The sequence below is a fragment of the Herpailurus yagouaroundi genome, unplaced genomic scaffold, assembly GCF_014898765.1.
Source record: "Herpailurus yagouaroundi ecotype Mexico unplaced genomic scaffold, PumYag 142, whole genome shotgun sequence".
Classification (NCBI taxonomy): domain Eukaryota; kingdom Metazoa; phylum Chordata; class Mammalia; order Carnivora; family Felidae; genus Herpailurus; species Herpailurus yagouaroundi.
This window is the reverse complement of record NW_024412397.1, coordinates 37,807,056-37,834,857: the sequence shown is the minus strand read 5'-3', so window position 1 is coordinate 37,834,857 and position 27,802 is coordinate 37,807,056. Positions and strand designations below refer to the sequence as shown.

The 27,802-nt window shown below is 40.1% G+C and overlaps 1 long non-coding RNA gene across 1 annotated transcript in view; it reads right to left on the bottom strand.

The window, feature by feature from the left end:
- The window catches only part of LOC121033010 (uncharacterized), a 39,683-nt gene extending 12,466 nt beyond the window's left edge, over window positions 1-27,217 (bottom strand). The window contains exon 1 of the long non-coding RNA XR_005791651.1: window positions 26,854-27,217. This is a non-coding gene — a long non-coding RNA (uncharacterized LOC121033010). The remainder of the gene's footprint in view (window positions 1-26,853) is intronic.
- Window positions 27,218-27,802: the final 585 nt, after the last annotated feature.

Sequence of the window (27,802 nt, the reverse complement as noted above, 5' to 3'; positions counted from 1 at the left end):
TGATCTGATTTTTGTAGCTGCCACCCATGGAATGCCCCTTGACTGCCTAGCTGGTGGCCAGGGGAGCTTGTGTTCCTGGGTCCCACAGGACTGTAACAATTGGAGAGACAGTTATTGGCCAACTACCATCCTGAAGGCACTGCACAGACAACATATTGAATCACACCCACAGTCTTTCTGTAAAAGAGGCCTATGTGTTTGTATTGGAGCACATAGATTAGAGGGGAAGATTTGAGGGGCAGGCTTCTGCTTTGGAACACATCTAGGAGATACATAGGTGACAGGGAATGCAGGCTGGGGAATACTATCTTTTAGCTCTCCCTCTGCTTCACTACCGTTGACTTTTACTTCTCAGAAAGGAGCTTATACACTCATATGGAGCCCTGATTTTTGTGGGACATCTCCAGATGGCATGGCTCTAGTGGTCAGCAGGGATTAAGCTTGCAGTCCCACAGGATTGTATATATCTGCATTTTAAAAGCTGCTGCTGAGGGTTCTGGCTTCTAAGCAGCCTAAATTTGGGTGGTGACAGATACCCTCCCATTTGGGACACTAACAGGTCTTAGTAGATCCTCAAACACTGGGAACTATTAAAAATAAAATAGGCTTCTTGGACAATCACAGGTTTGACAGGCAACCAAGAGCAAAAACAGGGTTGAATGTAAGTTTCATCTCCTACACAAGACTAATTCTCCAAGGCGAGGAGAGGTGGCTTATTCACTTAATTCAAAGAAACCAACAGACAGTCTAACAAAATGAGGAGACAGAGAAATATGTTTCAAACAAAGAACAAGACAAAACCTCAGATAAAGTACTAAATGAAATGAAGATAAGCAATCTACCTGATAAAGAGTCCAAAGTAATGGTCATAAAGATGCTTACTGAACTCAGGAGAAGAATGGAAGATGGTACCATGATCAAGTGGGATCTATCCCAGGGATGCAAGGATGATTAAGCATCTATAAATCAATCAATGTGACACACCAAATTAATAAAATGAACATATTATGACCTTAATAGATGCAGAAGAGCAGGTGACAATATTCAACAGCCATTTCTGATAAAAATCACATCAAAATCTCAACAAAGTGGATATAGAGAGAACATACCTCAACAAAAAGCTAACATCATACTCAATGGTGAAAAGCTAAAAGCTTTTCCTCTAAGATGAGGAGCAAGATAAAATACCTAGAAATAAATTCAACAAGGAGGTGAAAGTCTTGTATACTGAAAACTATGAGATATGGATGAAAAAAACTGAAGACACACCTAAATGGAAAGATATTCCATGCTCATGGACTGGAAGAATTATTATTGTTAAAATGCTCATATTACTCAAAACATTCAAATATTCCATGCAACCCCTATCAAGATCCCAATGCCACTGTTCTCAGAATAATCTTCAAATTTGTATGAAACCACGAAAAGACCCTGAATAGCTAAAGCAATTTTGAGAAAGAACAACAAAGCTAGAGGCATCAATCTATCTTATTTCAAAGTATACAAAAGGTGCAAACAGAAATTCTAGAGCTGAAAAATATAAATACTAAACTAAAAAATTCAGTAGAGGGATTCAATAGCAGACTTGATCAGGCAAACAAACTTGACAGGTCATTTTAAATTATCAAGTCAAAGAACAAAAAGAAAAAAGAATGAAGAAAAGTAAAGAGAGCCTAAGGGACTTAAGGGATGCCATCAAAGGGACCAATATTCACATTATGGGAATCCCAGAAGAAAAGAGAGAAATGGGGTCAGAGAATTTATTTGGAGGAATTAGAGCCAAAAACTTCCTAAATCCAAGGAAAGAAATAGGCATACAGATTCCAAAAGCTCAAAGTACTCCAACTAGAATAAGTTCAAAGAGAACTACATCAAGACACATGATAATAAAATTGTCTAGGGGTGCCTGGGTGGCTCAGTTGGTTAAACATCTGACTTCAACTCAGATCATGATCTCAAGGTTCATGAGTTCAAGCCCTGCATCAGGCTCTGTGCTGACAGCTCAGAGTCTGGAGCCCACTTCGGATTCTGTGTCTCTCTCTCTCTCTCTGCCTCTCCCCCATTCATGCTTGTGCTCTCTCTCTCTCTCTTATAAATAAACATTAAAAAAATTATCTAAAGTCAAAGACAAAATCTTGAAAGCATCAAGAGAAAAAGTAATTCATCATATACAAAGGATATCAGAGTTTTCAGCAGAAACTTTGAAAGCAAGAAGTGGGATGATATATTCAAAATGCTCAGAGCCTGGAGCAGAAAAAAGTCAACCAAGAATACTTTATCTGGTAACACTGTCCTCCAAAAATGAGGGAGAAATTAAGAGCTTCCAAGATAAACTGCTGAGGGAGTTCATTACCATTAGACCTGCTCTACAAAAAATGATAAAAGGAGTCCTTCGAGTTGAAATAAAAATGGTAAAGAGCAACACCAATCTGTATGAAAAGATAAGCCTGTTCAATAAACGTAAATAAATGAAAAAAACATAGTAACTTCTACAATTGTAATTTTGGTGCATATACTTATTTTTAAATATTTTATTTTTAAGTAATCGCTGCAACAAACATGGAGCTTCAATTCATGACTCCGAGATCAATGGTTGCATGCTCAAGGACTGAACCAACCAGGCACCCCTTGGTGCAAAAATTTAATTAACAAAAATAAAAACAGCAATAAATCTATAGCAATAGGTATGCAGTAATGATCAGGTTATGATCTCACAGTTTGTGGGTTCCAGCCCTGCACAAGTCTTTCGTGCTGACAGCTTAGAGCCTGCTTGAGATTCTCTCTCTCCCTCTCTCTCTGCCCCTCCCCTGCTTGTGTGCTCTTTCAAAACAAACTTTAAGATAAATAAACTTTAAAACAAACAAACAAACCTTAAAAAATAGGCATACAGTATTTAAAGATGTAATGGTGACATCAATATCATCAAGTAATGGGGTAGAGCTGCAAAGGAGTAGAGTTTTTATATACAATTGAAGTTATTAGTTTAAAACAGACTACAACTCCAGGATATTTAATTGCAATGATAAACCACGAAGAAAATATGTATAGCATATATATATATAGCAGAAAAAAAAAGAAAATACATATAGCATATATATATGGATATATGGTATATATGTATATATATACATATATATGTATATATGTAAGAAAATACGTATAGCATATATATGTGTATATATGGATATATGGTGTGTGTGTGTATATATATATTATATATATATATTATATATATATTATATATATATATTATATGTATATATGGAAAGGAGAAAGGAATCAAAGCATACCACTACAAAAAAAAAATCAAACAAAAGAAGGCAGTGAGAGAAGAAAGGAGGGACAATAAAGCTACAGACATACAGAAAACAAAGTGTCAATAGTAAGTCCTTCCCTATCAGTTATTAATTTAAATATAAATGTATTGGGGTGCCTGGGTGGCTCAGTCAGTTGAGCGTCCGACTTCAGCTCAGGTCAGGGTCTCGTGGTTCATGGGTTCAAGCCCCATATAGGGCTCTGTGCTGACAGCTCAGAGCCTGGAACCTGCTTTGGATTCTGTGTCTCCCTCTCTCTCTCTCTCTCTCTCTCTCTCTCTCTCAAAAATAAATAAATGTAAAAAAAATTAATATGAATGTATTAAACTCCTCAAACAAAACACACAGATTGAGTGAATGGATTTTAAAAATATATGATCCATCTATATGCTATCTATAGGAGACTTTAGACCTAAGGATACACATAGGCTAAGAGTGAAAAGGTGGAAAAAGATATTCTGTATGAATTAACCAAAAATAGAATAAGAGTGGCTATACTAAAGTCAGACAACGTTTAAATAAAAAACTGTTATAAAGGACAAAGAAGGAGAGGCGTCTGGGTGTCTCAGTTGATTGCACATCTGACTCTTGATTTCAGCTCAGGTCATGATCCCAGGATTGTGAGATTGAGCCCTGAGTTGGGCTCCACACTGAGCAGAGAACCTGATTCTCACTCTCACTCTGCCCCTCTCCCTGCTCTAAGAATAAAAAGACAAAAAAAAAAAAAAAAAAAAGATACAATATAATGAAAAAAGGGATCAATTTTACCAAGAAGCTCTATCAGTTATAAATATCTATGCACCACAGCTCCGGGCTCCTAAATACATGAGGCAAACTTTGATACAATAGGAGGGAGAAGGTTCCAGGGAAGATGGAAAAGTAGGAGAACCTTAGGCTCACCTCCTCCCACAGATACACCTAGATAATACCCACATCACTGCAAATAACCCCGAAAACAACCCAGAACAGACTCCACAGCTAAATGTAGAGAAGAGTCCACAATTGAAGAGGGGAAGAAGGGTTAAGATATGATTAGGAACCAAAATGACCAGTGAGATTGTCCATGAGAGGAAGGACACCACAGGCATGGAAAAGGGAGAGGAACAGACCCCACACCAGGGACCCCAGGTATGGGGACCCACACTGGGAAAAGCAATCCCCCAACATTTCCCTTTCAAAGCCAGAGCAGCTTAATTACCTGAATTTTTACTATCAGTGGGGCTTAACACTTGTAACTTTAAAAATCATCAGCTCTGCTCTGAGAGAGCAGGAGGGAGAGACAAAACAGTCCTCACCCTTAAAGAGACAGCATAACAAATGGCCCCACTGAGATACAGCATAGAAGCAGCAGTTTGAAAAATGTCTTGGGTATACCAAGAGATTTATTTCCCAATCTCAGAACAGGCAGGGATCCTTAGATTTCTCCAAGAACAGAAAAGCTGGCCAGTGCCATTTCCCCCTCTGCCCTCCAGTCTAGATACACTGACACCTGTGGGAAAGAGCAGGAACACTCTCCAGCTAGATTGCTAACAGCATGCCACTTCCCCATATTCTTCCATGGACTTGCCCCATCCAATCTGCCCTCAGAAGAAATCCGTCTAAAGCAGTGCCACAAATATGGCATTGTGCAAGCAAACCCAACAGTGGCCAGTACCACTCCAAAGTGACTCCTGCCCTAGGCAGAGGGGAAGATAACCACATACAACAGTTCAAGTCAGTCCCAGGAGTGGGCTCTGGCCAGACATCTGGTCTGACTGTAGGCCCCACCCACCAACATATCCTCTTAGGAGACAATGCAGGGAGAACACCCTGAGTTTGGAGTAACCACAGCTCTGGCAAACACCTGGTCTGACCCAACTCAAGCCCCAATCAGCCCCAGACTGACCCCTTAAAAACGGAGGGACCAAATCCTGCCAACAACAGACAAAGAGAGCCACTGCAAATGACTGAAATTAAGGCAAAAGTGGCTCAGCCACAACAATAGGGCACATGCAACACACACAGCAGACACTCTTGAAGTGCCAGGTTCTGGTGAACAGGGTACACTACACTGAAGGGCACTACAGGACCTCTTCTTCATAAGGGCACTACATTCAAAATCAGGAGATGTAGCTAACTTTCCTAACACATAGAAACGGACACAGGGAGTTAGATAAAATGATGAGACAGAGGAAAATGTCCCAAATGAAAAAACAGGACAAAATCACAGCAAGAAAGCTAAACAAAATGGAGATAAGTAGTATGCCTGATAGAGAATTTAAAGCAATGGTCACAAAGATACTCACTAGACTTGGAAAAAGAGTGGAAGACCTCAGTGAGATCCTCAACACTGAGACTGAAAAGAAAAAAGAACCAGAGATGAAGAAATCAACAACCAAAATTAAACATACACTAGATGGAATACATAGTAAACTACAGGAAGCAGAAGAATGGATCAGTGACCTCAAGGACACAGTAATGGAAAGCAATCAAGCTGAACAGGAGAGAGAGAAAAAAATAAAAAATAAAAAATGAAAATAGACTTAGGTAACTCAGTGATACCACCAAGCATAATATTTACATTATAAGGATCCCAGAAGGAGAAGAAAAAGGGGGGCAGAAAATTTATTTGAAGAAATAATAGCTGCTAACTTTCTGAATCTTGGGAAGGAAACAGAAATTCAGATCTAGGAGACACAGAGAGTCCCCCAAAATCAACCCAAGGAGGTCCACACCAAGACATATAGTAATTAAAATGGCAAAAAGTAGTGATAAAGAGAGAATTTTAAAAGCAACAAGAGAAAAGAAGCCAGTTACACACAAGGGAAATCTCATAAGTGTATCAGCTGATATTTCAGCAGAAATTTTGGAGACCAGAAGGGAGTGGCATGGTATTTTCAATGCACTGAAAGGAAAAAAACCTGCAACCAAAAGTACTCTATCCAGCAGGGCTATCATTCAGACTAGAAGAGAGATAAAGAATTTCCTAAACAGGGGCACCTGTGTAGCTCATCCCGTTGAGTGTCTGACTCTTGATTTCGGCTCAGGTCATGATCTCATAGTCATGGGATCAAGCCCCTCATTCACCTCTGTGCCAATTATGGGGCCTGCTTATGATTCTCTCTCTCTCCTGCTCTCTCTGCTCATCCCCTCCCCACCCCCCACTGTCTCTCAAAATAAATAAATAACATAAAAAATAATTTCCTAAACAAACGTTAAAGGAATTCATCACTAAGAAACCAGCCTTACAAGAAATGTTAAAGGGGGATTCTTTGAGTGAAAAGTAAAGACCATAAGCATAAGAAAAGTAGGCAAGGAAAAATTTCACAGGTACATATAAACATAATAAAAGTAGATTAATTATGTATAAAACCAGTACACAGATTAAAGCACAAAAGCAGTAAATCAAGTATAATATAAAAATCAGTCAAGGATCACCTGGGTGGCTCAGTTGGTTAAACATCCAACACTTGGGATCAAACCCCACATGAGGCTCTGCACTGAGCTGCTTAAAATTCTCTCTCCTCTCTCTGTTCCTCTCTCTGGTTTGTGTGCTCTCTTAAAAAAAAAAAAAAAAGTCAAGGGATTCACAAAATAAAAGGATTTAAAGTATGAGACCATATACCTAAAATGTGGAGCTAGTAGGGAAGTTAAAATTTAGTACTTTTAGAATGGGTTCAAACTTAAGTGACCATTAGCTTAATATAGACTGCTATATGCATAAGATGTTATATATAAACCTAATGGTAATCAAAAATAAAAAACCAGTAATATATATGCAAAAAATAAAGACCTAGGAATCCAAGCATATCAGTAAAAAAAGCCACCGAACCACAAGAGAAGACAGCAAGACAAGAAGTATAAAACAACCATGAAACAAGTAATAAAATGGCAGTAAATAGATACCTATCAACAATTACTTTGAATGTAAATGAACTAAATGCTATAGTCAAAAGACATTGGGTAAATGAATGAAGAAAAAAGCAGGACCCATCTATATGCTGCCAACAAGAGACTCATTTCAAACCTAAAGACACATGCAGATTGAAAGTCAAGGGATGGAAAACATTGATCATGCAAATCGAAGTAAATAAGTCAATGCAGCAATATTTGCATCAGACAAAATATACTGTAAAGCAAAGACAAGAGACAAAGAAGGACCCTACATAATCATAAAGGGAACAATTCAACAAGAATATAAAACAATTGGGGCACCTGGGTGGCTCAGTTGGTTAAGTGTCCGACTTCAGCTCAGGTCATGATCTCATGGTCCGTGAGTTCGAGCTCCGCGTTGGGCTCTGTGCTGACAGCTCAGAGCCTGGAGCCTGTTTCAGATTCTGTGTCTCCCTCTCTCTCTGACCCTCTCCCATACATGCTCTGCCTCTCTCTGTCTCTCAAAAATGAATAAACATTTTAAAAAATTTTAAAAAAAAGAATATAAAACAATTGTAAATATTTATGCACCTAACATAAGAGCACCCAAATACATAAAGCAGCTATTAACAAACATAAAGGAAGAAACTGATAGTAATAGAATAATAGTAGGGGACTTTAACACCTTACTTACATCAATGGATAGATCATCTGAACAGAAAATCAACAATGAAACAGTGGCTTTGAGTGACACATTGGACCAGATGGATCTAACAGATATATTCTGAACATTCCATCTAAAACAGCAGAATACACTTTTCTTTGAGGAGTACATGGGACATTCTGCAGAATAGATCATGTTAGGCCACAAAACAAGTCTCAATAAATTCAAAAAGACTGAAGTCATATCATTGCATCTTTTCTGACCACAACACTATGAAACTAGAAATCAACTTCAAGCAAAAATCTGGAAAGAATACAAATATATGGTGATTAAATAACATGCTACTAAACAATGAATGGGTCAATCAAGAAATCAAAGAGGAAAGTAAAAAAATACATGAAGACAAATGAAAACACAACAGTTCAAAATCTTTGGGATGTAGCAAAAGCTGTTCTAAGACGATAAATTATACCAATACAGGCCTACCTCAAGAAGCAAGAAAAAGCTCCAAAAAATAACCTAACCTTACACCTAAAAGAGCTAGAAAAGGAAAAACAAACAAACCCCAAACCCATTGGAAAGAAATAAATAATAAATATTAGAGCAGAAATAAGTGAAATAGAAATGAAAAAACATTAAACAATAGAACAGATCAATGAAACCAGTAGCTAGTTTTTTGAAGATCAACAAAATTGATCAACCATTAGCCAGACTCATCCCTCCCACCAAGAGAGAGAACTCACATAAAATCAGAAATAAAAGAGAAAGAACAACCAACACCACAGAAATACAAATGATTATAATATTATGAAAAACTATATGCCAATAAATTGGATAACCTAAAAAAATGTATAAATTCCTAGAAACATATAACCTCCCAAAAGTGAATCAGGAAAAAATAGAAATTTTGAACAGACTGATTACCAGCAATGAAATGGAATCAGTAATAAAAAATTCCCAACAAACAGAAGTCTAGGACCAGATGCCTTCACAGGAGAATTCTACACAAATATTTAAAGAAGAGTTAATAACTATTCTTTTCAAATTATCCCAAAAAATAGAAGAGGAAGGAAAGATTTCAAATTCATTCTATGAGGCCAGCATTACCCTAATACCAAGACCAGATAACAGCACTACAAAACAAGAAAACTACTAGCCAAAATCTCTGATAAGCATAAATGCAAAGATCCTCAACAAAATATTAGCAAACTGAATCCAAAACTACATTAAAGAAAATTATTCACCATGATCAAGTGGGATTTACTCCCGGGATGCTAGTGTAGTTCAATATTTGCAAATCAATGTGATACATCACATCAACAAAAGAAAGGCTAAAAACCATATGATCATTTCAATAGATGCAGAAAAAACATTTGACAAAGTACATCTATTCATGATAAAAACTCTCAACAGAGTAAGTTTAGAGGTAACATTCCTCAACAAAATAAAGGCCATATGTGAAAAACTCATAGCTAATATCATACTCAATGGTTAAAAATGGAGAGCTTTTCCCCTAAGATTAAGAACGAGACAAGGATGTCCATTATCACTACTTTTATTCAACAGACCACTGGAAATCCCAGCTATAGCAATCAGACAACAAAAAGAAATAAAAGACACTTAAGTTGGTAAGGAAGACATAAAACGTTCACTACTTGCAGATGACATGATACTATATATAGAAAACCCTAAAGACTACACAAAAACTACTAGAACTGATAAATTCAGTAAAGTCACAGGATACAAAATTAATATACGGAAATCTGTTGCATTTATATACACTAATAATAAAGTAGCAGAAAGAGAAATTAAGAAAACAACCTCATTTATAACTGCACTAAAAATAATAAAGTATCTAGGAATAAACTTAACCAAGGGGGTGAAAAACCTGTATTCTGAAAACTGTAAGACATTGATGAAAGAAATTGAAGATGACACAAACAAATGGGAAGATATTTCCATTGCTCATGGATTGGAAGAACAAAAATTGTGAAAATGTCCATTCTACCCAAAGAAATCTACAGATTTAATGCAATCTCTATCAAAATACCAACAGCATTTTTCACAGAACTAGAACAAATAATCCTAAAATTTGTGTGGAACCACAAAAAACTCCAAATAGCCAAAGCAATCTTCAGAAAGAACAAAGCTGGAGGTATCACAATCAGTGATTTCAAGATATACTACAAAGCTGTAGTGATCAAAACAGTATGGTACTAGCATAAAAACAGACACATAGGTTAATGAAACAGAATAGAGAGCCCAATAATAAACCCACAATTATGTGGTCAATTAACCTATGACAAAAGAGGCAAGAATATACAGTGGAAAAATGACAGTCTCTTCAACAAATGGTGCTGGGAAAACAGGACAACTACATGCAAAAGAATGAAACTGGACCACTCCTTTATACATACACAAAAGTAAACTCAAAATGTATTAAATACCTAATTGTGAGACCCAAAACCATAAAAATCCTAGAAGAGAACACAGGCAGAAATTTCTCTGACATTGGCTACAGTGTTCTATATAGAAGTTGTTTGTGACTTGTCAAACATTTCTGCCCAGAGCTGCACATACATGGGTTTATTTGGCTTGTATTCCATTTCTGGACTCAGGGTCAGAACTGGCCCTTCTGTCCTGACACTAAGAGGGATTACTCTGCCTCACCACCTTGAGTCAGACCCGTCTGGCTCCATGGACTGGAATGGAGAGGGAAGAGAAATATGCAGGTTCCCAGGCCCCTAACACTGTGTGATACCATATGAGAAACAGAAAAAACAGCTTGCTCAGCACTGCAGTTAGGCAAACTTCATGAACAATCATAAATCATACATGGGTAATGTATGTGTGTGTGTGTGTGTGTGTGTGTGTGTGTGTATGTGTGTGGCGCTGGTGGAAATACTGAGTTGGAAGTGTCTCACCTGAGGGGAGGACGCTCTTCCCAGGACCCTCAACTGGGACTCAAACCCACTGCTCACCATGAGGCTTCCCCAGGCAGGAGGCTGGATGCTGTGAGTACCCAATTTGATGTATTAAGACTTCTTTGTTCTCTACACTCTTTCCCTCTTTATGTTAACTCTAATTGTTTAATTCCTTATATTCCCTTTCCCTTATAATTAATAAAGCTTTTCTCCCCAAAACTAAGTGCGGCTATCATGAATTACTATTATTCAAAACAAGTAGCAACATTTTTTCTAGATATGTCTCCTGAGGCAAGAGAAACAAGACCAAAAATAAACCACTGGAACTACATCAAAATAAAAAGATTTTGTAAGCAAAGGAAACAGCAAAACAAAAGACAACCTACTGAATGGAGAAAATATTTGCAAATGATATATCTGATAAGGGGTTAGTATGCAAAATATATAAAAATGTATACAACTCAAAACTGGAAAAAAAAAAACAGTTTAAAAATGGGCAGAAGACATGAACAGACATTTCTCCAAAGAAGACATACAAATGGCCAACAGACATGAAAAGATATTCAATATCACTCATCATCAGGTAAATGCGAATCAAAACCACAATGAGATATCACCACACACATGCCATAAAGGCTAAAAATCAAAAACACAAGAAGCAACAAGGATTGGCAAGGATGTAGAGAAAAAGGAACCCTCTTACACTGTAGTAGTAATGCAAACTGATATAGCCACTGTGGAAAACAGTATGGCAGTTCCTCAAAAATTAAAAATAGAATTACCATATGATCCAGTAATTCCACTACTAAGTATTTACCCAAACAATATGAGAACACTAATTTGAAAAGATCTATGCACCCCTATGTTTACAATAACCAAGATATGGAAGCAGCCCAAGTGCCTGTCAATAGATGAATGGGTAAAGATGTGGCGTATATGTATATATACATGCATGCATACAAATACACATACATACATGGAACATTACTCAGCATAAAAAAAGAATGAAATCTTGCCATTTGCCACAACATGGAGGGATCTAGAAGGTATAATGTCAAGTGAAATAAGCCAGAGAAGGACAAAAACCATATGATTTCACTCATATGTGGAATTTAAGAAATCAACTAAATCAGAAAAAAAAAAAAAAAAAAAAAACACAAACTTAAATATAGAGAACACACTGGTAGTTGCCAGAAGGGAGGTGGTGGGGAAATGTGTGAAACAGGTGGAGATGATTAAGAGTACACTTGTGATGAGCACTGAGTTCTGTATAGAATTATTAAGTCACTATATTGTACTCCTGAAACTAATATAACACTGTACATTAATTACACTGGAATTTTTATTTTATTTTTTTTAAGTTTATTTATTTTTAGAGAGAGAGAGACACGGTAGGGGCAGAGAGAGAGAGAGAGAATCCCAAGGAGGCCCTGGACTGTCAGCACAGAGCCTGATGCAGGGCTCAAACTCACAAACCAAGAGATCATGACCTGAGCTGAGGTCAAACCCTTAACCAATGAGCCACCCAGGCCCCCCTATACTAGAATTTTTAAAAAAGGAATAGGAGAGAGAAATACACATCAACACAGCACTAGTTAAAGACTTCAATTCCACTCTTCCAATAATGCATAGAACAACCAGACAGAAGATCAATAGGCAAATGGAAGAATTGAATAACACTATAGAACAATTGGACCTACCAAAGATATAGAACACTCCACCCAACAAGAGCAGAATGTACATTCTTCTCAAGTACACATGGTACGTTCTCCATGATAGACCACATGTTAGGTCACAAAACAAGATATGAAGTTACCTTTTCCTATCACAATGGAATGAAACTAGAAATCTATAGCACAAAACCAGAAAATCCAGAAATATGTGAAAATTAAATGATACGCTCTTAAACAATCAGTGCATCAAAGAATTTACAAAAAAAAATAGAGAATACCTTGAGACAAATGAAAAATAAAACACAATATACCAAAACATATGGGATATAGTGAAAGTAGTGCTAATAGGGAAGCATATCACTGTAAATGAGGACTATAAAAAAGCAGAAAGATCTCAAATTAACCTAAGGTAATACCTCAAGAAACTAGAAAAAGAAGAACCCAAACATGGAAGGAAGGAAATAAAAATTAGAGCAGAGATAAACTAAATAAAGAGAAAAACACTTAAAAAAAAATCAATGAAACTAAGCGATTTTTTTTTTTTAATATTTATTTTTGAGAGAGACAGACAGACAGACAGAGTGCAAGCAGGGGAGGGCAGGGAGAGAGGGAGACGCAGAATCTGAAGCAGGCTCCAGGCTCTGAGCTGTCAGCACAGAGCCCGATGCGGGGCTTGAACTCACAAACCAGGATATCATGACCTGAGCTGAAGTCAGATGCTTGATTGACTGAACCACCCAGGTGCCCTGAAACTAAGAGACTGAAAACAATTTTTTTTAATGCTTATTTTTGAGAGAGAAACAAAGTGTGAGCGGGGGAGGGGCAGAGAGAGAGAGAGAGAGAGAGAGAGAGAGAGAGAGCAAGACAAAGAACCTGAAGCAGGCTCCAGGTTTCAAGCTGTCAGCACAGAGCCCAATGCGGGGCTCGAACTCACGAACCTTGAGACCATGCATGACTTGAGCCAAAGTAGGATGCATAACCGACTGAGCCACCGAGGTGTCCCTTGAAACTAAGATTTTTCAAAGAGCAATATAATTGACAGACCCTTATCTAGATTAATTTTTTAAAAAGATTCAAAACTAAAATCATAAATAAAAGAGAAGAATTTATCACCAATACCACAGAAATAAAAGGCGTTATGGAAAATTCTAGGGACAGTTATCTGCCAACAAATTGAATAAACTAGAATGGATAAAATCCTAGAAACATTCTTCTGCCAAGACTGAATCATGAGGTAACAGAAAATCTGAACAACTAGTGATGAGCAAGATTATTGAATCCGCTATCAAAGCTCACCAAGAGCAAAGGCTCACCAAGAAGGGAAGAGCCCTAGCCCATTAGGAGGCGTTGGTCTAGCTACAAAGGCCAGGGGAGCTGCTAAGCAGACGACCCAACCGTTTCTGAAGGCCTGTCTGAAATGCTGTCGGTTTGAGCTAAAGGTTTCATGGCAAACCAAAGCGCATGTGAAGATAAGTGGTTGAGGGTCTATTTCCCCAAACGCCTGTTGACTCCAGGATTTCCATTTCCTCCACTCAGGTGGGGGCGGGGTGTCAGTCAACCAACAGTGTGGAACCCAGTTATTGTGAAGCCTTAACCTGAAATGGTTCCGCTTGTCCCTGTAACTGTCCCCCCCGCCATCTTCTGGAGGTCTCCCTCATTTGGGAGCAGTTCCCTTAAGAATGCCTTGGCCCAGTTTCACAGCTTTCTAGCCACCTTCATTTGTTTCATTCTGATATTCCATCTTGAGCTGAGTTCTCCTTTCTCTTCTCTTCCTTCCCAGAGTGTGTTTGGTAGAGGCGGGGGGGGGGGGGGGGGGGGGGGGGATCTTCCAGTCCACTGTGCACTAGTTCTTCCCCAAGTCCCCTCTAGTGTGGGGTGGGAACTGCTCTCTGAGACCAACTCCTAGGCGGGCAGGCCTTTGCCATCTTGCTTCTTGACTTTTAGGAACTAGGGCCCCCTCCCCAGGCACCTGTCACCGGACATTCTCTCTCTGCTGTTCAGGTGGCAGAGGGAACCCCAGCAAGCCTGCTGACTGATCATCTGGGCAGCGTGTGCGGTGCCAATGCCAGGCTCCCTCCAGGCAGGCACACCCAGGAAGGGACGAGTTTCTTCAGAAGGACTGGCTGCCACTCCTCCCCAGCTCAGTGTTCAGACGCAGGCTCGGGAGCTGAACATGGGACAGGTCTGAAGGCAGAACGGGCTGGGTCAGAAACTACTGCTTCCCTATAAGCCTGTGTGGAGGGGCTGGCCCACCTCAGCCCCTGCCTCAAAGGCCGGGGAGAATCTTCGCCTTCTGTCTTCAGCTTTGGGCCTTTGTCACTTTTCAGGACAGCAGGAGACATTGCACTCCCTGTCCTGTGGGAGGACAGGAGAGGGACATTGCTCCTAACTGTGGCATTTGAATGGCCAAAGTAAGGGTGCCGACCGTGAAAGGAGACACAGGCACTATGGGAAGAGCACAGGCTTCAAGTCAGTCACTGGTTCAAACCCCAGGTGGGCCATGTATCAGTCGGGGGATCTTTAGCAAGTAACTTGTCTGTGCCTCAGTCTGGTCATCTCTAAAATGCCTTCTTCAGGGCACCCGGTTAAGTGGCTCAGTCGGTTAAGTGTCCAACTTCCCACTTCCGCTCAGGTCACGATCTCAGGGCTGGGTTCCAGAGTTCAAGCCACACATCAGGCACCCTGTTGTCAGTGCAGAGCCCGCTTCAGATCCTCAGTTCCCTCTTTCTGCCCCTTCCCCCCCTAAATGCATGCATGCATGCATGCATACATAATACATACATAAAATGGCTTCGTCACTGGGGAGTTATAACATCTTGCCAGCATTAACAAATGACCTTTCCCTTCCTCGGTTAGCATTTGCTTCTGCTGGGACAGGGGCCAGTGGTGGGAGCAGCTGCACCTGGCTGTGTGCCAGACCAGACCAAGGATCCCCTGCAGCTGGACAGCCCACAGAGGATCCCGTTCAGAAAAGTGCCAATCTGGTCCTCCTTAACCAACGCATGGCTTGATTCAACTCCAGCCAAGAAACACATACAACTGCAAAAAGTGTAAAGAAACCTGTTAGTGTTTGCTCTTCCGCACTCCCATTTTTACTCAGCTCAGCCCGCCCCTCAGTGTGCAACCTTCCAGGGGAGGCTGTTTCACAGGCCACTTTAGGGATAAAAAGAGAACTTGAAACAGAGAACTGAAAGAGAGAAAAGTCTCAGTCAATCTTTCTCATGATTGCAGGCTCAACACTCCTACACACAACATTAACAAAGAGAATTCAACATTAGATTAAAAGGACAATTACTTCAACAAGTTGGGATTGTCTCAAAATGTAACTAAGGTTTAACAAAATATCTATGCATAAATTCTATCAGTAAATGTTTGCTAAAACACTACTAGTAAGACTTGTTGCAAAAACATGTGTTTAACATGTTATTTTTAAAGTACTCTTGTACTGGGGTGCCTGGGTGGCTCAGTAGGTTAAGCATCCAACTCTTGATTTTGGCTCAAGTCATGAGATCAAGTCCTGTGCTCTGCACTGAGTATGGAGCCTGCTTGGGATTGTCTGTCCCTCTTTCTGGGTCCCTCTCTCTCTGCCCCTCCCCTCCTAGTGTGCTCTTTCCCTCCCAAAATAAGTAAGTAAACATTAAAAAATGGCCTTAAAAAAACAAAGTACTCTTGTACTTTAACTTATGTTATTCTAAACCAAAAGCCAGTATTATATTTGATGATAAAATTCTAGAGACTCTGTTATTTAAATCGAACAAAACAAGGATGCCTGTTATCACCATTAGCACTATACTAGTGTTCCGGAAGCTCTGGCCAATGCATCAGGACATGAAACAGAAAGGAGGCAAAAAAAATATCATCAAGAACAACAATTTGTTGGGGCGCCTGGGTGGCGCAGTCGGTTAAGCGTCCGACTTCAGCCAGGTCACGATCTCGCGGTCCGTGAGTTCGAGCCCCGCGTCGGGCTCTGGGCTGATGGCTCAGAGCCTGGAGCCTGTTTCCGATTCTGTGTCTCCCTCTCTCTCTGCCCCTCCCCCGTTCATGCTCTGTTTCTCTCTGTCCCAAAAAAATAAATAAACGTTGAAAAAAAAATTAAAAAAAAAAAAAAGAACAATTTGTTCTCATTATTTGCAGATGATTGTCGTTTACTCGTTCATTAATTCACCAAATACACATTAAGAGCCTCCTCCACATCCACTCCATTAAGGACTCAGAATGCCAAACTTCCTGTCCCCACATAGCTGACATGAGGAGGAGGAGTGGAGAGACCTCGAAACAAAACAAACAATGCGCCTTGAAGAAAACTCTTGCAGCTAATGAAATAACAGAGGGGAGGGAGCCATTCTGTCTCAGGTCAGCCTACCAGAGGAAGGACTATTTGACCACAGCCTGAAAGGTACAAAAGAGTAAGCTGTGGGGCAATTGGTCTGTTTTCCAGGTCAGGGAGCAGCGAGGGCAAGGCTCTGGCATAGGGACAAGGTTAGAAAGCTGGAAGATTAGGGGCGCCTGGGTGGCGCAGTCGGTTAAGCGTCCGACTTCAGCCAGGTCGCGATCTCGCGGTCCGGGAGTTCGAGCCCCGCGTCGGGCTCTGGGCTGGTGGCTCGGAGCCTGGAGCCTGTTTCCGATTCTGTGTCTCCCTCTCTCTCTGCCCCTCCCCTGTTCCCTCCCCTGTTCATGCTCTGTGTCTCTCTGTCCCAAAAATAAATAAATGTTGAAAAAAAAAATTAAAAAAAAAAAAAAAGAAAGCTGGAAGATTAGACAGCAATGTGCTCAAGCAATAGCTAGGAGAAGGGAAAGGGCTCAAGACAGGGCCAAGTAGCAGGCAACCAGAGGACTAATTGTTGTAGGCAGCATAATGGCCCCCAAAGATGGCCATGTCCTAAACCTCGGAATTTGTGATTATGTTAGGTTACTTGGCAAAGGAGAATCAAGTTTGCAGATGGAAATAAGGTTGCTAATCAACGGACTTGGAGATGGGGAAATTATCCTGGATTATCTGAGTGGTCCCAGTGCAATCACAAGTGTCCCTAAATGTTAAAAAGGGAGGCCGAAGAGTCAGTGCCAGAGTCATGTGTGATATAACAAAGACTCAACTGGCCATGGCTGGTCATTGCTGACTTTGAAGATGGAAGGGGGCCATGAGCCAAGGAATGCAAGAAGTCCCTAGAAGTTAGACAGTGTGAAAACATGGATTATTTCCTAAAATCTCCAGGAAGGAACATAGCCCTACTTCAATTACCTTAAAATTTTTTTTTATTATCTTAATTTTAGGCCAGTGAAACTCAACTTGGACTTCTGATCTCCAGCATTGTATGATAATATACTTGTGTTTTTAAGCTACTAGTTTGTGTTCATTTGTAAAGCAATAATAAGAAACTAATGCAGTGGTGGATTACATTGATTTATTTTCAAATAATGAAATACCACTGCATCCCTGGAATAAACCCATTTGGTGTATAATTCTTTTATAGTGCATCTATATTTATGAGGGATTCTTTTTTGTGCTATCACTGTGCAGTCCGATAGGTTAATTCTGAAGTGTTCCCTAGAAGAGATTTATACAATTTAGAAGTCTTCGGATGTTTAGAATTCTCCAGCTAAGCCATTTGACCTGGAAATTTCTTTTACAGGATTTTAAACTGCAACTTCAGTATCTCGAAGGTTATAGGGCTAAATTATTTTAGATTAGATGAATTTGATAGTTTTACTTTTCAAGGAATTGGTTCACTTCATCTAAGATGTTGAATTACTGTGCATTGAGTCGTGTGTAGGACTCCTTTATTATCCTTGTGCAGGGTCTGTCGTGATATCCCCCGTTTCACTCCTGATACCGATCATTTCTCTTCTCCATTTTAAAAATTTGTCAGTCCTTCTAGAAGTTTGTCAATATTATTGATCTTTTCAAAGAATCTCTTCTGGTTTCGTTGATTATTTTCTATTATTTTTCTGCTTTGAATTCCTTAGATTTCTGCCCTGATTTTGATTATTTCCTTTATTCTGCTTGCTTTCTGCTTATTTTGGTCCAGTTTTTCAAGATGGGAGCTTGTGCTTTTGGTTTAAAACATTGTTTCTTTGTTATGAAAGTATTTAGTGCTATAAATCTCCCTCTAAGCACTTCCTCAGCTGCGTCTCACATTTTGATATGTTGTATTTTCACTGTCACTCAGTTCATTCAGTTAACATTCATGTTCATCTTTTTAATTGCCCTTGAGACTTCCTCTTTTTTTTTTTTTTTTCAACGTTCATTTATTTTTGGGACAGAGAGAGACAGAGCATGAACGGGGGAGGGGCAGAGAGAGAGGGAGACACAGAATCGGAAACAGGCTCCAGGCTCCGAGCCATCAGCCCAGAGCCCGACGCGGGGCTCGAACTCCCGGACCGCGAGATCGTGACCTGGCTGAAGTCGGACGCTTAACTGACTGCGCCACCCAGGCGCCCCGAGACTTCCTCTTTGACATGTGTATTATTTAGAAGAGTGTTGTTCAGTTTCCAAGTGTTTAGAAATTGTCCTCTTTTTTCTATTTATTTCTAATTTGAATTAATTATAGTTAAAGAACACCATCTGTATTATTTACATTTTTAAAAATTTGTTGAGATTTACTTCATGACATTTGGTAAATGTTCCATGGGCACTTGAAAAAAAATGTGTAATCTGCTCTTGTTGGGTAGAATGTTTTGTAAATTCAATTAGATTCCATTGGTTGAGAATTAGGATGATGAATTCTTCTATATCCTTGTTAATTTTCTAATTGTTCTATCAGTGTTGAGAAAGGGATGTTGAAGTTTCCAAATTTATTTGTGGATCTATTTCTCCTTTCAGTTCTATCAGTCTTTCCTTCAGATTTTGCAGTGCTGGTGTTTAGAGCATGCATACACATGTAATATTGCTATATCTTCTTAAGGGATTGACCTTTTTATCATTAGTAATGTTCCTTTCCATCTCTTTTCATTTTCTTTGCCCTGAAGTCTTCTTTGTCTGAGAATATAACCACACCTGCTTTGGTTTTTGCATATGTCTTTCCCCATCTTTTAATTTTCAACCTACCTAAATTGTCATATTAGAAGTGAGTTTCTTATAGATAGTGTACAGTTGAGACATTTTAAAATTCAGCTTGCCGATCTTTTAATTGGTATATTTAGACCACTTACATTTAATGTGATTATTGATGTGAGGATCAAGTCTACCACTTTTTTAAATGTTTGTTTTGCTTTTAACTTCTTAGTTCTCATTTTCTTACTTTCCTGTGGGTATTATTTATTATTTTATTGCTTTAGGATAAGACTTTAGAGCAATTTTAGGTTCACAAAACATATATATAAAGTACAGAGATTTCCCATATACTTTCCACACCCATACATGCATAGCCTCCCCCATTATTAACATCATTCACCAAAGTGGTACATTTGTTACCAAGGATGAAACTACATTGCCAAATTATAATCACTCAATGTCCATAGGCCACCTTAGGGTTCACTCTTGGTCTTGTACATTCTATCGGCTTGGAGATATGTATAATGACATATATCCATCATAATATCATACAGAGTATTTTTATTGTCCTAAAAATCCTCTGTGCTCTGCCTATTTATCCCACCTCTAACTCCTGGCAACTACTAATCTTTTTATTATCTCTATAGTTTTTATTTTCCAGAAAGTCATATAGTTGAAATCAGGTCATATGTAGGTTTTTCAAATTGGCTTTTTTTCCCCACTTAGTAATATACGTTTAAGGTTACCCCATGTCTTTTCATAGCTTGATAATGCATTTCTTTTTAGTGCTAAATAATATTCCATTGTCTGTGTGTACCACAGTTTATGTATCCATTCAAATGGACATCTTAGGAAAAAAAAACCAATAAATGGATGTCTTAGTTGCTTCTAAGTCTAGGTGTTACAAATAAGTCTTCTATAAACTTTCATGGGTGGGCTTTTGTGTGGACATAAGTTTTCTACATTTTTGGGTGAACACCAAGGAGTACAATTACTGTATTCTGTGTAAAAGGAGGTTTAATTTTGTAAGAAATTGCCAACTGTCTTCCAAAGTAAGGATACCATTTTGCATTCCCACCAGCAATATATGAGAGCTCCTGTTGTTCCAAATTCTTGTCAGCATTTGGTGTTGCTGGTGTTCCAAATTTTGGCCATTCTAATAGGTATGTAGTGGTATCTCATTTTAACTTGCATTTCCATGATGACATATGATGTGCAACATGTTTTCATATGCTTATTTGCCATCTGTTTATCTTCTTTGGTGAGGTGTCAAAGTCTTTGGTCCATTTTTTTAATTGGTTGTTTTTTATTGTTGAGTTTTAAGAGTTCTTTGTATATTTTGGGTAACAGTCCTTCATCAGGTATGTCTTTTGCAAATATTTTATCCCAGTCTGGTCTTGTCCTCTCATTCTCTCAATAGTCTTTTACAAAGCAGAAGCTTTTTAACTTTAATAAAGTTCATGGATTGAACCTTTGTTTTTATTCTATTCATTTATTTATTTACTTATTTATGTGAGAGGAAGAAAGAGAGATTGAGTAGGGGAGAGTGAGAGAAAGAATTTTAAGCAGGCTCCACTCTCAGCACAGAGCCCAATGCAGAGCTCTATCCCATGAACCCAGGATCATGACCTGAGCTGAAATCAAGAGTCGGACACTCAACTGACTGAGCCAGCCAGGTGCCCCAAAGCCTTTGTTGTTCTATCTAAAAAAGCAGCACTATACCCAAGGTCATATAGGTGTTCTCTTATGTAGTTGTCTAGGATTTACAGTTTTGCATTTTACATTTAGATCTATCATCCATTTTGAGTTAATTTTTGTGAGGGGGTATAAGGCTCTTTTTTTTTTTTTTTTTTTTTTTTTTGTATGGAGAGGTGTTGTTCCAGCACCATTTGTTAAAGAGACTATCTTTGCACCACTGTATTGCCTTTGCTCCTTTGTCAAGACTATATTTGCGGGGGTCTTTTGGGGACCTTTTGATTCTGTTCTATTGATCTACAGATGTCTATCTTTCCACCAATACCACACTGTCTTTATTTCTGTAGTTTTATTAAGTCTTCAAGTCAGATACCATCAGTCTTCCAATATTGTCTTTCTTCAATACTGTGTTGACTATTTTTGGTCCTTTGCCTCTCCATACAAACTTTAGAGTCAGTCTATTGAGATCTATAAAGTAACTTGCTAATTTACCCTGAGGATATGCCCTGTTAAGAAGAACAGAGTGCTCTGGCATATTTCAAAATTGTTCCTTTTCCCTACCCCATGCCTGATGCCCTGTGGTGGTGTTTTTTCCTTGATATTTAATTGTGAGAATCTGGTCAAGCTCCTGGAGGTAAATCTCACTATCTTGTGGAGGCTCTCCTATAACTGGGTCCCCCTTTGAGTTTTTCTCTCAGACTTGTCCACACTGAGCCTCTAGCAATTACAGCTCAGATTTTTTGAGCTGGCACCTGGCACTGGTTTCTAATCATCAGTCTCTGCTCCTCTGGTGAGCTGCGACTCTATTTGCCTGTTTGACTCTCCAATCTCAGGGCAGTAGTTTGCTCTATGTCCTCCCCTTTCTTATGGATCCAAGAAGAGTTGTAGGTTTTTTAGTCTGTTCGGCTTTTTACTTGTTGTTAGAATGGAGTAGTGACTTCCAAACTCCATACATGTGGAACTGGAAATCAGAAGTCCTTCCTATAGATTTTAGAATTCCATTTGGATTTTCCTTATAGTTTTTATTTTCTTTTACTTTTTTTTCTAAAGCTTATTTATTTTGAGAGAGAGAACATGAGCAAGGGAGGGAGAGAATCCCAAGCAGGCTCCAAGCTGTCAGCACAGAGCCTGACACGGGGCTCGATCTCACTAACTGTGAGATCATGACCTGAGCTCATATCAAGAGTGGGACACTGGGGTGCCCGGGTGGCTCAGTTGGTTGGGTGTCTGACTCTTGATTTCGGCTCAGGTCATGATCTCATGGTTCGTGAGCCGGAACCCTGCATCAGGCTCTGCACTGGCAGCATGGAGCCTGTTTGGGATTCTCTCTCCTCCTCTCTCGCTGCCCCTCCCCCCCACTCATGTTGTCTCTGTCTCTCAAAACAGACAATACACACGTGTCCTCAACATACTCATGAGATTTTTGTATCAGAAGTAGTTGTCATATTACAGTTGACCCTTGAACAATGCAACCTCTTGTGGGGTGCCAACCCCTTGTACAGTTGAAAAGTCTGCATAAAACTTTTGACTCCCCAAAACTGAACTGCTAATAGCCTACTGCTGACTGGAAGCCTTACTAATAACCAGGAGCTTTACTGACAACATCAAGAGTCAATTAACACATATTTTGTATGTTACATGTATTCCTATAATAAAGCATACTAAAGAAAATATTGAGAAAATCACATGGAAGAGAAAATAGATTTACAGTACTGTATGTATACTTATGAAAAGAAATGATGTTTAGGGAGCCAGGACAGGAGCTGTGGGCCTGGCGCAGGGATGGGGATGTTCAGCAGCCTGGTGGCCACAGCTTAGGAGCAGCAGCAGCTGCCAGGCAGGACTTCGGAGGGCAAGAGCAGCCTGCAAGTACCGTACAGCTGCCCCATTTGCCTGGGGGTGTACCACCAGCCCATGGCCATCAGCAGCTGTGACCACATGTGAGCATGCCAGCCTCCAGGAGGTGACAGGGCAGGGCCCCACCAGGGGGGAGACCCACCACCAAGAGTCTATTCCTGGCCAGGAGGGTCCCAGGCCCTCCAGCTATCCCTGCACAGCCCCAAAGCTGGGGGCAGAGGACCGGGAGCCTGGGTGCTGGGGCCACCAGCGGTCCTTGCTCTCTGGATATGTTCCTATACTTTAGCCCCAACATCTGCCTGCCAGCCCTGCTCGGATACTCAGAGGGCAGCAGGTAAGACTTCTGTGCTTGTTGCCTTAGATTCATTCTTGTGGAGACTGGGCTGGGCAGTTGTAAATCAATGCCATGTGGCTTTTACTGTCAACTCAAGAAAAATAAAAAAGGTAATAGTCCACCTGTAAATGGACCCACGCAGTTCAATCCCATCTAGTACCTGTATTTACCTTACTTACATGCTTCTCCTGTGTCCCTGAAATGATGCAATGAAAGCTAGGTCGAATGCAAAGACACAGTCTATATTTTAAGCGATGAACACAGAACTTAGGTCATTTATGTACAAGAGAAAGAGGCCTCCTTCTCCCTTTTTCAGAGAGTCTCCTTGGACATGTCTTACTCTAACCCTTTGAAATAAAACCTCCAGAGTCCAAATAAAGCTCAACGGTCAGCTTTTAAAATGTACAAATGTCTGTGCGTCCTTGGTTTCATTCCTTTTGAAATTTCAAAAGCCGTTGCCTAGGAAGATCATGTTGTAACCTAGGTGTCCATCCTAGAACATAATCTTTTTTTTTCTCTTGGAGAGATAAGAAAAGGCTACTGGATGGGAATAGTTAGCTCTGCCATCAGGGAAACAAATGATTGCAGATCTAATCCTAATGATGTGTGCAAAGTAACATGTTTTGGGAGGTGGGGAGTGAAAAAAAAAATCCTCTGTTGAATATTAATTTCTAATCTCCGGAGTCTGAGGCTCTGATAGGAACACTGAGAAATCAAGGGGACACTAATTTTCCCTTATTTCTCTTGCCTCCCTTTTCCCCTCCCCCATTTACATTACAATTGTCTTAGCTGGTCCACAACGAGGACCACATCAGAAAATGCAGTAATTTTTGTTTCAACCAAACATAATTTAGAAAAGTCAAGGGGAAAAAAAAAAAAAGAAAATCTATTATATATTTACTCCTTTTCTGTCCTTCTTGCTGAGGTTCTAAGATTCTTTCGTGTTTTGGTAATGGCTCACCTACATCCAATTCGCGCATTTCAAGTGTACGACTCAGTATTTTTCACATATTCGCAGAGGTGTGCCACCTTCACAGTCATCAGTTTTAGAACATTTTCATCACCCCAAAAAGAAACCCCATACTCTTTAGCTCTCACCCTCCACGTCGTGGGCAACCACAAAACTACTTTCTCTCTGGGCAGATTTGCCTATTTTGGAGATTTCATATAAATGGAATCTTGAAATATATAATGTTTTCTGACTGGCTTCTTTCGCTTAGCATAATATTTTCTAGGTTCATCCCTGTTGTAGCACGTGTCAGTACTTCATTCCTTTATATTCCCAGGCAATATTAATAACATTCCATTGGGTGGATATGCCATATTCGATTTACCTATTCATCAGTTAATGGACATTCGGGTTGTTTCCACTTTTCGGCTATTACGAGCAACGCTGCCAGCAACATTTACGTACAAATTTCTGTGGGAAGTAGGCTTTCATTTTTCTTGGGGACAGGACTACGTGTGAAACTGCTGGCTCACACGGTAACTCGAGGTTTAAATCTTTAAGGACGTGCCTAAAGGTCTTCCAAAGCAGCAGTACCATTCTACATTCCCACCAGCACTATGAGGGCTCCCATTTCCACACATCCTCACCAACACCTGTTATTGTCCGTCTTTTCCATAATAACCATCCTAGTGAGTGTGGAGTAGATCTCATTGTGGCTTGGCTTCACATTTTTCTGGTGACCAATGGTGCGCGCATTCTTTAGCTCTGGTTATTGGTCATTGTTTTATCTTCTTTGGCGAAATATCTATGCAGATACTCTGCCCATTCTTAACTTTTTTTCCCCCAACTGATTGACTTGGTAGAGTTCTTTATTATAGATGCAAGACCCTTATCATATACCTGATTTGAGAAACCCTTCTCTATTATGTGGGCTGTCTTTTCACTTTATGGCATTTTTTGAAGTACAAATGTTTAAAATTTTTACGAGATCCAAATTATCCATTTTTTCTTTGGTTCTTGTGCTTAGGGTGTTCTATTTAAGGAAGCACTGCCAAATCCAAGGTCACAAAGATGTGCTCCCATGTTTTCTTCTAAGAGTTTTATAGTTTCAGCTGTCACATTTAGGTCTTCTATCTTTCTTAATGTTTGTGTATAATATGTTAGGGGTTAAGATTCCTTCCTTTATCATTTCCTTTGTTAAGAATTTCCTTTAGCCATTCTTTCAAAATAGCTCTACTGGCAATGACTGTTTTAGTTTTACTTTTTTTTTTTTAAGTTTATATGTAGTTTAAGTATATATAGAGAGAACAAGAACCAGCAGGGGAGGGGCAGAGAGAGATGGGGACGGAGGATCCAAAGCAGGCTCTGTGCTGACAGCAGAGTGCCCAATGCAGGGCTCGAACTCACTGTGAGATCATGAACTGAGCCAAAGACGGACCCTTAACCAACTGAGCCACCCAGGTGCCTCTGTTTTAGTTTTTCTTCATTTGAGAAGGTCTTGATTTGCCCTCCATTCCTCAAGGACGTTTTCATGGAATATAAAATTGTGCATTGACAGACCTTTTCTTTCAGCTCTTGAAAAATGTTGTGCCACTTCCTCTGGCTTTTATAATTTCTTATGAGGAATCTACCATAATTTGGATTATTTTTCCTTTACAGGTAAGATGTCATTTTTCTTATTGCTAAGATACTTTTTGTCTTTCCTTTGCAGAATTTTTATTCTGTATCTCAGTGTGGCTTTCTTGGGCTGATCCTGTTGGGGATTTGTTCAGCTTCTTGAGTCTGTTGGCTTGTAACTTTTGTCAAATTTGGGACATTTTCAGCCATTATTTTTTTGAACACTTTCTCAGCCGCACACTTTTCTTCTCATCTCCTCCTGAGGCTTCAGTAATACAAATATTAAATCCCACCACTCCCTGTGGCTCTGTTTTTTTTTTTTTTTTAAACTGTTTCTTCTCTATAGCTCAGATTGGGTAATTTTCTATTTTTTTATTGCTTACATGGTTTTTACTTTTTTATATGGATATATAATTTATGATGATCTAGGTTTTATATTTAAGGTTATATAACTTATATGTATATTATAGTAATTATTATTGTTATTTGCCTATAAACCTCGGGACCCCCTCCATCCCACTCAAATAATAAATGTGAGCATTAGACACCCACTGCCCATTCAGGCCACTTGTATCACCTCTAAAAAGCTTCACCCTCCCACCTGGTCCCACCTGCCCTCACCCTCCCACCTGCTCCCACACCTGCTCAAACTCGGAAACCACGCCAAAGCAATTTTGCCACAACCATGTTAACGAGATGACCCCTTAACCTGGCATCTCAGAGCAAGAAGCTATGTACAGGACAGCACCAAGGGACAACTGGTCAACCAGACATTTTGACACCTCTATCCAACCCCTTCAGAACGGAGTGTGGTTCATGCCACCTACCAAGCAAGCAAAAATCTTCAAAACTGCTCCTGACCCAACAGAGTCACATGGGACTGCAGCTGTCCCGGGGACCCAGCAAGGACTGAGGGACAGGTTCTGTACCAACAAGTGCAAGGGTAGTAACATCCAAGGCCCCACTTGAGGAGAGAATCTCACCTGTGGGTCGTGGGGGCCTCTTTCGCCTTCCAGGATGCCCAGGGCCCCCGGAGGCCAAAGCCCCAGGATACCAGCACAAGCCCCAGGGGCTCCAGGGGCTCCAGGGGCTCCAGGCTTACATCGGCAAGGTCAAAGGCAGGAGCAAACTGAACGCGCAGAGGAACCAAAGGCGAGTCCACTTGATAACATCCGGTGCTGCCAGATTTGGCCACCTCCCACCAGCCAACCGTAGCCAATCTCCTCCTTCTCTACGGAACAAGCTGGTTCCCGAGGGAAAAAACAGCCCTTAACTCCCAGAACTCAGTCCATACTAATGAATACACCAGTAACAGCTGGTCCTCAGATGCCTTGGGATATCTGTCCCGAGCACTGCTATCCAGAAAGAGCTAGGGCTTAGTCACTGTAGTGCACTTTACAAAGGTTTTAGAAAAAAAGCATGGCCTGGGCTGAAGTCTGACGCTCAACTGACTGAGCCACCCAGGCACCCTGTAATATTTTAGCTTTAAAGTTTCCATTTGGGTCTTCTTTAAGTCTTCGATGTCTTTGGTGGGACTTCCTATTTATTTGCTGAGAATTTTTAGATTGTTCGTTTGTTTCAAGCATGTTCATAATTGCCATTGTAGTAACAGCTGCTCTAACGTGCTCGTCAGATCTTTCCAAAATCTGCGTTGTGGAAGGGCTGCTATCTGTTAATTATCTTTTCTCATTCAAGGTATGAGTGGTTTTCATTTCAGCCATTTTGGGTTATGAGCCTCTGGATCTTAATTAAATTTTCTGTTTCACACGCGGCCTCTGTCCGTGTGCGAGGGGTGGGGAGAGGAGGCGAGCGCCATCTGCTGCCGACAGAGAAGGATAGAAGTTTCCTCCTTCCGCCTCCCTTGACGCGGGGGGAGGGGGGAAGGGCACAGGTGTGGGCGGGGTGGAAGTGTAGGCTCCTCACTAGGGTTTC